We start from the raw sequence: 12,845 nt of genomic DNA, 5'->3' as shown, positions 1-12,845 counted from the left end.
AATGGCTGACGCACTCAGTCAAAATAAATCAGAATTTCAGTGGCAAATGAAGATGAGAGTATGAAAGCAGAGTTTCAAGATGTCTCGAAAAACCAAAAAAAAAAAAAAAATTGTTGAGACCAAGGTTGGATAAAGCACAGGGACAAATAACCAAATGAATGGAAACACATGAACTATGAACCAATGGCTGAGGGGTCCCCACTGGATCAGGCCCTCTGAATGGGTGAGACAGTTGATTGGCTTGATCTGTTTGGGAGGCATCCAGGCAGTGGGACCGGGTCCTGTGCTCATTGCATGAGTTGGCTGTTTGAAACCTGGGGTCTATGCAGGATTGCTTGGCTCGGCCTGGGAGGAGGGGAGTCTACCAGGTTGATTCAGTCTTTGAGGAAGGCTTTGTCCTGGAGGAGATGGGAATGGGGGGGGGGGCTGAGGGGAAGGTGAGGGGACGGGAGGGTGGAGAACAAGGGAATCCATGGCTGATATGTAGAACTGAATTGTATTGCAAAAAAAAAAAAAAAAAAAAAAAAGGAAGCAAAGATTAAAAGAGACCAAGAAACTGAAGACTAGAAACTGAGTGATGGAAAATCCAGAAGAAGACAGTGAGATAAATAAAGCTTGGTGTAAATATTCATGAACTTTCTTTTCCTGTATTTTATTATTCTATTTGCCAGAATTACTATAAACATTCTTAGGTTAATAAATAATAAACCAACATACTCAGAAGACTTTACTATGGCTCAATATAGCAGAGTCTTCAGTGATAGGGTTTAATTATCGTGTTCTGGAGGGTAACCTAGAGCAATGGCAATAACCTGTATTGTTTGACAGTCTATGAGGCTCTCATTGGCCAACAATTTTGATAGAAGTGACCCATTCCTAATAAGGTGCATTTACTTGTTATCCTGTGGTGTCTAATATGGATATTGTTGTCCCACTGTAGGATAATTCCATTGAGCTTTTTAAAATGTAAGCATATGCTTATATTTTAGGAAACTACTATAGTAAAAATTTTCACATACTTTTCTGAAAGCCTTTAGTGTTAAGCTATTTCTACTTATATTTCGTTTCTGTCCTGCCCTACAGTCCCTCACATCATTTAACATTTCTTATTCCATTTTTCCTTAACCCTATCATATATATATCTGCATTCTAACTTCTCTCCCTTGAAAGAAACCACTCTCAGCTGTCCATGGACCATTACTAATTTTTGGACATCTCTGAGTATTTGAAATTGTCTTGTAGCAGTTGCTTCTAAGATTAAAAGCTTGTATCTTGCCAGGAAGCCCTTTGAAACACAGGATATTTACAGGGAAGTAAAAGGAAGGGATGTTCAAGGGGAGGTGAGCTTTCTGTCTCACAGGGAAGCATATTATTACAGGAAGTATACAACTCAATTAGCTTCAGAATTTCCATGAAATTGACCATATTCACTAAGTACCTCCATCCATAAGAGTATATAAGCTGGAAAGCAAAACTGTCTATGGAAGACAGATTAGTCAAGCTACCTGAAATAAGCAGAGAGTAGCTAGACTACGTGTAATAGTCACAGACCAGCTGAACTTTGTGAAGAGCTCAGACAAAGTGAGAATTCTGACGAAGATACACATACACTCCAACCCATTGAGCTGCATGAAGGTTGGATAGTATGCTTCATTGTTCCAGCTTTTGTGAAATGTCGTCCATGCCAGGATTGGTTATGGCAGTTGGCTCTTTGATTCATTTCTGTTCCTGTAAGCATCACTTCATACAGATACCTATAGGTAGCCACAGTGAAACTCATTCATTCCCCAAGTTGGACTTTGGTGCTATCCCTACTTTTATCTGTAAATGGTGAGTAGATGTCTATTCATGTATCCCTAGGAATAGTACCACACAATACAAATGAGATACACAAATCTGAATATTCAAAACTAGTATTCACAAATAAGAGAAATGAAATATACACATTTTGGGGTAAGGGTTATCTCATTAAAATTATTGTTTCTTGTTCCATTCATTTACCTGCAAATTTTATTTTTCTAAACTGCTAGATAAGATTACATTGTGCCCCAATTCAGGTCATCTCTCCCCATACTCTCTCTCCCTGTCCCTTCCACCCTGACCTAATTTGGGGGTGTGATATGGAAACCTAGTGCAGTGCAAAGTTCCTGATATCTATGAGGGCAGTCTTAGCAAGGTCTTCTAGCAATGAAGAATATGGAGCCTCAACCTGCCATCTTCTCTAACTAGGCAAGTCTTCCAATGGTGGGACTGAGATACCAAGCCAGTCATCAAACCTTCAACCTACAACCTGTCCTGCTAGCAAGATGTGCTGGGGCAATGATGGATCAGAACTTGTTGGAGTGTCAAACCAATGACTGGTCTAAGTTGAGGCTGACATTGTGAGAGGAAGTGCATGTCCATCACTGTCTGGATGTCCAAGATCCTGAAGATGGATATCTCAGAGACCTAGAGTAGAACCAAACAGGACTGGCAAAAGTAAATACAATTAAATTTAAAAGTCATGGAGATGTTCCCTAATGATATTCTGCTGTATTCATAGATCTATGCCTACCCTAATCATCATCAAAGAAGCTTCCTCCTATAGCTAATAGGAGCAGATGCAAGACCCACAGTCAAACATTAGGCAGAGGTCAGGCAATCCCTTGGAAGATAGTGAAGAAGGACAGTAGCAGCTAGAGGGGTCAAAGACACCAGGACATGGCCCACAAAGTCAACTAAGAAAGGCCCATAAGGGCACACTGAGCCTGAAGGGACGATCAAGGTGCCTGCATAGGTCTGCACTCAGTCCTCTGCATTTATGCTTTGATTGCTTAGTTTTAGGTTTTTGTGGAACTCTGGAAAGTGGGTGTGGGGTTTACTCTCACTCATTTGCTTGCTCTTAGGACCCTTTTCTTCTTATTGAGTTGACTCTTCCAGCCTTGATTTGAGTATTTGTGGATAGTCTTACTAAATCTTGTTATGTTTCTTTTTGGCTGAGATCCCTGGGAGGCCTGCTCTTTCCTGAAGGCAACCAGAGGAGCAATGCATCTGGGGACAGTGGAGGTGGCAAGGAGACTGGGAGGAGTGGAGAGAGGCAAAACTGCTGTTGGAATATTATATGAGAAATGAATGAAGAAAAAATTATACTGTCTGAAAATGCCTAATTTTCAATATTCACACACATGTTGATTCACATAAGCTGTTTCCATGTCTTGGGTATGGAATAGAGCAGCATTGACATGGATGAGTAGATATCAGTATTATAAGACATACAGACCTTTTGCTATATGCTGTAAGAATTGTACAGTAGCTTCATGTGGGTTTTCATGGGTTTTAATGTTTGTTTGTGTGTGTGTGTGTGTGTGTGTGTGTGTGTGTGTGTGTGTGTGTGCAGAATGCATTTCAAAGTTTTCATCTGTGTTGTGGCTTTTAAATCTACATGGCAGATCTGCACATTCATTTTGAACAGTTTGATGTCAGGTGTCATGTGAAGTCACACTCTGGTATCTTCTATGTTGGAGACTAGCTCTGAACTAGAACTATTTGCTTCTGGTGAATTTGAGTGTTACTGGGATCTGTGATCTACCTATATCTGTGCTCCACAAACTCCCTATTTCTTGAAGTCCACCAGTGTTCAAGGTGTGAGTTAAGGCTAGATCTGTTGTATCTGACTATGGTATCCAACTAGGAATAGTTGTGTCTAGCTCCACCCACTATCTGTAAATTTCATTTCGCATTAATTGCTGAAAGTATTCCATTGATTAAATCAGTGATTCATGTGGTGATATGAATAAATCAAAGGACCCATTTACATTATTTTTACTTAGTTATCAACTATGCATCAATGTAAAAGTTACAACCTCCATTTTACATCAGAACACCATGGCAAATCTACCAATGTAAAGGAATTCCCTGAAAAATAACCACAGGAAGAGCTTATCATGAGTTTTCCTGTGGGTTGATTTAGAGCAAAACTGTCCATTCTATAATGAATTCTTAAGATTTCCACAGAAACCAAGGACAAAACAACTAGTAAAGTAAATGAACTTAATTTGTTTTTTGCATTCTGACTGACCGGGGAGAATGCAAACTGTAAATTTTTCCTTCCACCCATGCCTGAGGAGATGCTACAGTTTCTGAAACTATGTAGGACACAGTTCAGATTATATCTAAGGCTGACTGTGATACTGAGAATCTGTCCCTATCTTGAGGGTTAAGAGCTGTAGACCCCTTATTGTGCCTGCTCTCTACTGCAGACATACTTTGCAGGATATGTGAAATTCAACCACCATTGGTTTGCAGAGATCTAAACTGAATAGAAAAGTGTTAGGAAGTTCTCATCTCTTTTTGGAGATTTCTACTGAGCTGAAATGTTATGAAACTGAAAAACACACTCTATCTAACCTGTCAGAGGAAAAAGGGGTACAGTTTGAGAGCCAAAGAGGGGCACACAGTGACTGTGTTCATAAAGTATACTCAGAAATCATAACTTAAACACAAGATGATAATACGATAGAAGAAGCTTCCTGTGATCTAAGTATTAAAGCAAACATTTGGACTTAGAAAAGAAAAGGAAGTTAAATAGCACAATATTGATTTGAATTCAAACAGGTCTGGGGGCATCAAAATATATTGTAATAATTTCCCTCAAGAAAAAGAATACTAAAAAGAATGAGTTATACAGTTTCATATTTATATAATATTGAGGGTTGGCTCATTCTGGAATGTATACATCTCATGTTAATATAAGTCACTGTAGATACTGAGATGGCAACTGTTCAGCCATTTTTGAGCTGCCTGAGTAAAAAAACTTGGTCAATATGCAACCTGTAGTCTCAGAACCATATAATGTATGTCGCAACAACTGAGTTGGAACCAAGACTGTGCTGGAATTCTCAGAGATGATGCTGTCTTTGACTCTTGCAGGATCCAGAAAGTAGTCATTTATCTTTGTACCACTAAGAAAATGCTACCAAAGCATATTTGTTCCAGAGTGTATTGTCTTTGGTACAGTCAGTTGTATAACTCTGAATACTTTTATTTGATTGTGCTTCCTCTGGAGAAATGGCAACATAATGATGAGATCATTTAGGTTGCATTTGCTCAATTAACTCTGAAATTAGTGGCTTTCAAATGAAAATCACCCTTGTTTTACATACACATGACAATGCTTATAGTTATTTTACATTGGTGTATAATAAGAGGGAAAATAGAGGACAATGTTACTAGTATCTAAGAAGCATCAGCTATTTAATACCTTCCATTGCATATGTCACCTTCCAGAACAAAATTCAATACAACTCAAAATGATCTACTTACATTATTGAGATTTTAAGGTTTATTGAGAGTACAAGATTAAATGAAAGGCCCAATTGCCTTATGTACAGAAACAGGTAGTTATAATTTATTAGTGTTCCCAGGTCTTGGATATGTGGGCATAAATAAATCAACTGGAACAAGTATTCATTTATGAAGTCTAATGTAGACAATGATAGGTTTGTATCTTTAGTAGGTTGGAATATGTCAAATGAAATGCTAAAAAGAATCCAAGACTGGTACCATCAAACCATCTGGTCTAAAGTGGTACATACAAGGGTAACAAATGAGGTACAATCATAAAGTTCATTTAGTGAAAAGTAAGATAGTCATAAATTCCCAATACTCTCAGACATGTTCACATAATGATATGAAGACTGCCTCAGATAATAAAAACTTCACCTATTTGCAAGTTTAGTTCCCCCAGAGCAAGTCCAGATTGTGGGAAGTCTCCAACATTTCATACTCTGTTCTGTACTGGGAAATGTAACTTTTACCGTTTATTTTCCTAGTTGTAAAAGTGAATACCCTCTGCCAATATAGAAAACCAAATCATGTAGCAGAGGGCCCTCAGAATAACAACAATCCAAGATAATTTAACAGTTTCAGCTTCATTTCAGTAGATCATGTTGTTGTTTCACTGACAGCAGAAATGCACCTGTTGCTGCTGGTGTCAAATCTTCTCCTTTGGGTGCATGTAGTCTCCCAAAGGATTCCTTGTGTCCACTGAAGACCTGGGTTGTTTGGTGGTTGAAGAGTCTCACAGTGAAAATGTCCTGTCAACAAAAATGTCCCATGAATTGGAAAGTGCTTCCTTTGCTTCTGGACTCTTATCTAAAAGGATCTTCAGGAAGGTAACCTAACTAAATTGGAATGAGTCATGTATCCAATTCCAAATCATACACTTGTATAAGTAAAGCAAAAAGTCAGAAACTAAAATGTGGAATGGGCACAACACAGAGTTTCATGAAATCTCAAGAATGTGTAAAGAATGAAATATTTCAAGTTTTTCTAGAATAATTTTAACAGTAACAACTTGAATTAGAATTCTTCTTTAGATACCGATTGCTAAAAGAATCCCAGAGTTTTTTTTCTTTTTCCACATGAAGTTGAGTATTCTAATTTCCAGGTTCATGAAGAATTCTGATGGAATTTTGGTGAGGTTTGAATTGAATCTGTAGATTGCTTTTGGTAAGATTGTGTTTTTATTATGTTGGTTCTACTATCCTTGTGCATGGGATATATTTACATTCTTTTAATATCTTCCTCAATTTCTTTCTTCAAAGATTTAAATTCTTGTCATATAGCACTCTCTCTTGCTTGGTTAGAATTACCCCAAAGTATTTTATATTTTTTATTGATATTGTAAAAGGTGATGTTTCTCTGATTTCTTGCTTGGCCCATTTATCATTTGTATATAGGAGGTCTACTGATTTTTTTTTAGTTAATCTTGTATCCCTCCACATTATTAGTGAAAGGGATGGGGGAATAAGAACATGAGAGAATGGGGTGGTCGAGCTGGGGGAGGGATGGATTGAGAAAGGAAGAAAGAGGTGTATTTTTTTTTAAGAAAAACTATTTTTTATTTATAATGTTTCATGGGACTGTTTAGCTTGTGGTTTTAGTTGGATTCCTAACAGTGGGAGTAGTAGTGTCCCTGACTCCCTGCTCTTGGGACCCTTTTCTTCCTACAGGGTTTCCTAGTCAAGCTGTGATAGGAGTGTTTTTTCTACTTTTACTGCATCTTCTTACGCTCTATTCATTGATATCCTTGGAAGTCTGTCCTTTTCTGAAGGTGGAGGTGGCGCAGTGGATCCAGGGGAAGGGGTGGTTTTAGGGAGGGCACTGGGAGGAGTGGAGAGGCTGTAGTCAAAATATCGGAGGGAAGAACGAAGGAAAAAGTACATTTAACAATTTACAAAATCAGGTATCAAGTAGAATCAATATATTCTTATTTACTCAAAATGAAATATTTGAGAATTTAATAGAGAAACCCTTTCTATAAAGATTATTCTCTATGTTTCAGGTCCCAACTTTTTAATGATTTCTTTTATATTAAAGTAGATTTTTTTCATATAAAAATAAATAAGAAAAAATAGTTGGTCCTACTTAGTAAATTTACATTCTATTTATACTGTGATTATAAAATTTAATTTCAAATACAGTTTTATCTACATTAAGAAAATGAATGTAAGTTATTTCTTCCATTTCTAATAAAGGAAAATCAAGTAATTTTTAGTTGTTTCAAACTCAGGTATAGAGAACCTGCTGCAGAAGATTTATAAATTCTTTAAAAAGCTAAAATAAGAGCCATGAAAATGCATAGTTTTTCAATGTTAAATATTCCTTTCAAATATTTAATGTGCTCTCAGGTAATTGACATCTCACATTCTTACTTCAAAATTCCTACCACATCTGCTCCTTCACTTTTCCCTTCCATGTTCATGTCTTCTGATTTGAGCCCATGAAATCTCCGGATACAGTGTGTAAGTGTCATGGGTTAAATCATCTACCTGACCATGGGTAGTCTCTCAGAGCCTTCATCCTTGTAGAAAAATTGCTCCTCTCTCCCTTGAAGGGATCACTCCAAGTAACACCTCAGAAAGTTGTAGGACTTCATTAGCTCCCTTTTAAGTGATGATGGAGTATTATCCTGGTTTGATCATATGCAGCTCTTAAAATATCAAAAGAGTTTCTGTGAATACGTGTGTGTAATGGCCCTCATATTTCTCAAAAATACTGGCTTTCTGCATACTTACCTCACTGGAAGCTGAATATTCTCAACAACTTGCACTGTGAATGCTCAACAGTAACTAATTTCTGAATAAATAACTATACAGCACATAAGAATGTTGCTGATATGAACTGAGAGCTTCCCAAATCATTGCGTATAAAATGAAGCACTTATGGACAGTTAATTTCAATGTTTTTAGCAGAACAATAGAATGAAATTCTCCTTTAAGACCTATACATAAGCAGACAAGAGATTTTGACCTGATTAATAAAAGCATAAATGATTTTTATCTTGTTGAGTATGCCTCATGCCCTACTATTCATGCAGCTTTTGTTACAGTGAGCATATGATGGCATGCGAGTCAATATAGGAAATCACAGGTTTGATGATACGTGGGTAATCCTCTTGGTAACACTATCTCCTCTTAAATAATGAATTATAATTTATACAGTATGAATTTTATCCAGTAAGAATCAATATTCCAAGCTACTACTGGTTTGATATATTCATATCCTGTGACTCATGTATGTGATGTCAGGAGCCTACTGGAAAAGACAAGAAACGAGATTTTTTGTAAGACCTTGCTATAACCATAAAGTATCAATAAAGAGAGGCATCTTACATTCACATCTGAATATAACATTTTGAGAGACAGAGAGAGACAAAGAGCAACAGAAAAACAGAAACAGAGACATAGACACACACACACAGAGACACATACACACAGAACACACACATTTTTTAAATTTAACATTTCAAATCTATTATCCTTGCTTAGACAATGGCAGTAGCAGTCTTTAGGTCACAGATATATGAGGTACTATTGCATGATACTAATCCTCTCAGGGAGACATGAAAGCACATTCACTCACACCAGAGAGAGTGACAATGGTAGACTAAAGTAAAAGTATCATCAAATTCCATATTTGTGCTTATTGTGATCTTATTGTGCTTAAATACACTAGTACTAGTGAAAGGTTACAGACAGGAGAAGACATTACAGAAGGAGAGTTAGATCTCCCCAAGCTCAGTCCAGGATGGATGAAACCTCAGGGGAACTAGAAAACTACAGCACAACATATACTATGCCAGCAGCTCAAAGGTTGTGTAGCTGATTTCAGTCAGTCTGATAGGTGTGACAGTTCATCCAGCTGCTTCTCTGTCTCCTTCATGGAGCACAGCAGGCCTGGGAGTGTTTTGGTCAGCTCAACTTGTCTGGAATCGTCTCCCTATAGTCTTCCTAGTGCATACAATCTGCCGTGAAGAATGCTACTGAATGTGATGAATTTCAAGTTCTTCCTGAAGGTGTGGAACTGTTTCCTACCTCAGCTAAATGAGGTTCCCAGGAGAAGGGAATTTTTCACACCCTCTTAAAGACATTTTGTTCATATCACTTTTATGATTCTTTTTCTTAATAAGCAGCTCAATAAGATGGAAGGATATAATTTTAGTGAAAATGTATAAACAACAGATGTTTGACTTTGTAGAACACCACATAAAGCATACTCTGTATGTTGATTCTACATAACTTTGACAAAACAAATGAGGATATAAAGATTTAAAAAATTAAACATAAGAATACCACAAAAGACTAAGTAGAAACCTGAGAATCTTTTTCTGTTGCATGAAGACTGGAAATTTACAGTCACACAGAAAAACCAGTTAAGCAAAATATTCAACCAAATTATTAAATGTACATTTTTTACAAATTGTCAAAAGCAAAAAGTACATATCAAGTTCAAGACTGAATTTTCTATAACTCTTCAAATCATGATATTCAGCAACCACAGCATTCTATACATGTAAATCATCTCACTATTGTGGAAGGCACTGTCTGTGAAGTGAAACACAAAGATCTGAATTTGATCCTCAGAAATGATGGCACCTTGTATGATGACTTGAACTTGAATCCTAGCACTGGGGAGAAAGACACTCAAAGATCCCTGGATGTCCATCCATTCTTTTTATCCTAATTAGTGTTGTTCAGCTTAGCGAAGCAACTTTTTAAAGTGAGTTTAATATTATTTCTGAGAATGATGCCATGGTTATTTTCAGGCCAGTATAAGTGCACACATATGCTCACAAACACACATACATAAAGATATATAAACTCCTTAGAGCACCACAAAATCAAAGGTTGTGTTGTGTGTGTGTGTGTGTGTGTGTGTGTGTGTGTGTGTGTGTGTGTGCATGCAAGTGTGCATGTGTAACTATTCAACAAAAGTGCATGGATGTAATAGTTACAGCCTTAGTCTTACATCAGAACACCAGAAAATAACTACTAACCCTAAAGAATTCCCTGATAATGACCACAGTGATAGTTGGTCAATAACTTTTCTGATGGTGAGCTTAGAGCACAGCTGTCTATGTGCAGGGGATCCTTAAACTAAAAATATCAGTTTCTCTAATTTCATCAGAAATTAAGTAATAAAGAATTAGTAAAGGAAAATGAGCTTGATTTTGTTCTTTACCTTCTGCCTAAACTGGGAGATAGTGCAAAATGTAAATTTCTCCTTCCTCCCATGCCTGGGGAGGTCCTACAACTTCTGAAACTATTTAGGACACAGTTGAGAACATATCTAAGTCTGACTGTGATGCTGAGAAATTGTCAGTACCTTGAAGGTTATGTGACCCCCACATTGTCCCTGCTCTGATGCAGAAAACCAATTGCAGGATATAAGAAATTTAAATACCATTGATCTGCAGAGTTATATTCTGCGTAGACAGAGGATAGGAACTTTTCATCTTTTTGGGTATTGCTACTGAGCAAAACTGCTACATAACTAATGAATACATTACAATGTGTCAGTGAAAAAAAAAAGTGACAGTTTGATAGCCAAAGAGTACGGCACAGTCACTTTGGCTAGATTATAATCAGAAATCAGAACTAAACCAGAGGATGGTGATTAACATAGAGAGATTATAGATGATCCAAGTATTTAAACAATCAGATGGGCTGGGAGGAAAAAGTCTGTCTTTGGAATCTAAATGTCACAAGAGTGGCTTTAAGTCCAGCAGATACTAAGGCATCAAAGTATACTGTGAAAATATCCCTCTTGTATTAAGAATATGAAAGGGAATAGGTTATGTTGATTTATGTTTATATAATATAGAGGTTTACTTCAGGGTGATTTATAGGCAAAATTACGTTATTGTAAGTAAAGGGAGATGTTAAGATGAAAATTTTAAAGTCATTATTGGGCCTTTAAGTAAATAGATTTTATTAATAAACAGGCTGTAGTCACCAGACTTCTGTAGTGCATGTCTCGGCCCTTAATGGAGCTTGAGGGTTCAGTGAAAGTAGAAGAACCTAGGATGTGGTCCTACTTGACCCAGTAATGTACCTAAGCATCCCCTCAAATTCTTTTTTAAATTTTGAGGTGCAGTAAAATTCAAAATTCAAAGATGAGGCATATGGTATAATGGTAGATTACAGATAGCTGGAATAGTTTTTCCTGTACATTCTCACATAATCAACTTTCTCCATTAATAGTTGATAAACATAAGTGTCTTTTCATCCTCCAGTAGACTTTGATATAATTTTATTTGTATTCTTACAGATTGTCAATATCAATAACTTTTCACATTAACTAAAAATGGTCTACCATTTCTAATTTCTCCATAAAATAGAGCTATGCTCTGAATGTCTTACTGGTTTTGTAAAACATCTTGAAAAACAATAAACACAGTGGTGAAAATAAAATTATACAAGGAACTCTTGAGGCCTAGAAAAAGAAATGTCACATATATATATAAGTTAATTGAAATCCCAGTGTCAAAGTTGGTTTCTTCTCTAGATATTTTTCTGTGAGGAACATGATAACAAAACTTTATCCATGTTGCTGCCTCTGTTGTTATTTGCACAGCAGAAATAAATGGTTAGTCCAATTGCTAAAGAAATTGAATACTTTGCTTAAGCAAAATGAAAATTTTGAGCTTCTATGATATAGGATCTATTACAACTTGGAATACCTTTCATGGTGATCCTGGTCACTACATAGACAATTACAGGATAATTGCCTAAAATTGCTATAATTCAGTGACATGATACAGCCATCAGCAACATTGATAGAGTGTAGTAAGTAGGAAAACCATGGCACAGCAGTTGCCATTGCAACCAAAAATTATCGGCTATGTTCTATGTCTCAAGACACATAAAGAAATCAATATGTTATATTTTAAGATAGTAAAAATAAGGTGCCTAAAAATGTCATGATTTGCATTTATAAGTAGACTTTTCATCAATGGGTATGAAGTTTTTGTCAAAATGCTTTCTAAACATTTGTGTTTAGACCTGTTGATTACTGGAACTGTTACTGAGCTTATTGAGATAAATATTTTACAGTGTTAATGGTTGACTTATGTGGAGATAGGGTAGATTATGGAAACCATTTATCATCACCAGAAACACTAGGGAACATTGCAGAAGACATGACAGACATATAAGACATTTAACTGGGGAAAAGAATTGGGGGATAAATCTTTTCTCCTGCTTACCTGAAAATAAGTAACCAATGAACAGAGATGACTTTTCTGATTTAGAGAATGACTTGCATTCTATAGACCATCTGGGGAAAATGCAGTGTGACACATATTGATATATAACTGTGGTAAATGTAAAAAGGAAGCTAATAAACCCTGAGGGAAGAATGTGGCAGATTTATAGACATAGATTCAATTTGGCCCCCAGCAAGGTCTGGCTTTGACTACAATCCGGTGGTATATATGGGAGGTGGAAAGTTGACTGAAGGCAGCACTCAGCTGAAGAAGCTTTCCCGAGTTGAAGTTCATACTGTGGTGGATCATCTCCAAA

The sequence above is a fragment of the Peromyscus californicus genome, unplaced genomic scaffold, assembly GCF_007827085.1.
Source record: "Peromyscus californicus insignis strain IS unplaced genomic scaffold, ASM782708v3 Scaffold_8__1_contigs__length_139910024, whole genome shotgun sequence".
NCBI lineage: Eukaryota > Metazoa > Chordata > Mammalia > Rodentia > Cricetidae > Peromyscus > Peromyscus californicus.
The sequence above is the reverse complement of the archived record's forward strand: the minus strand, read 5'-3'. Positions refer to the sequence as shown.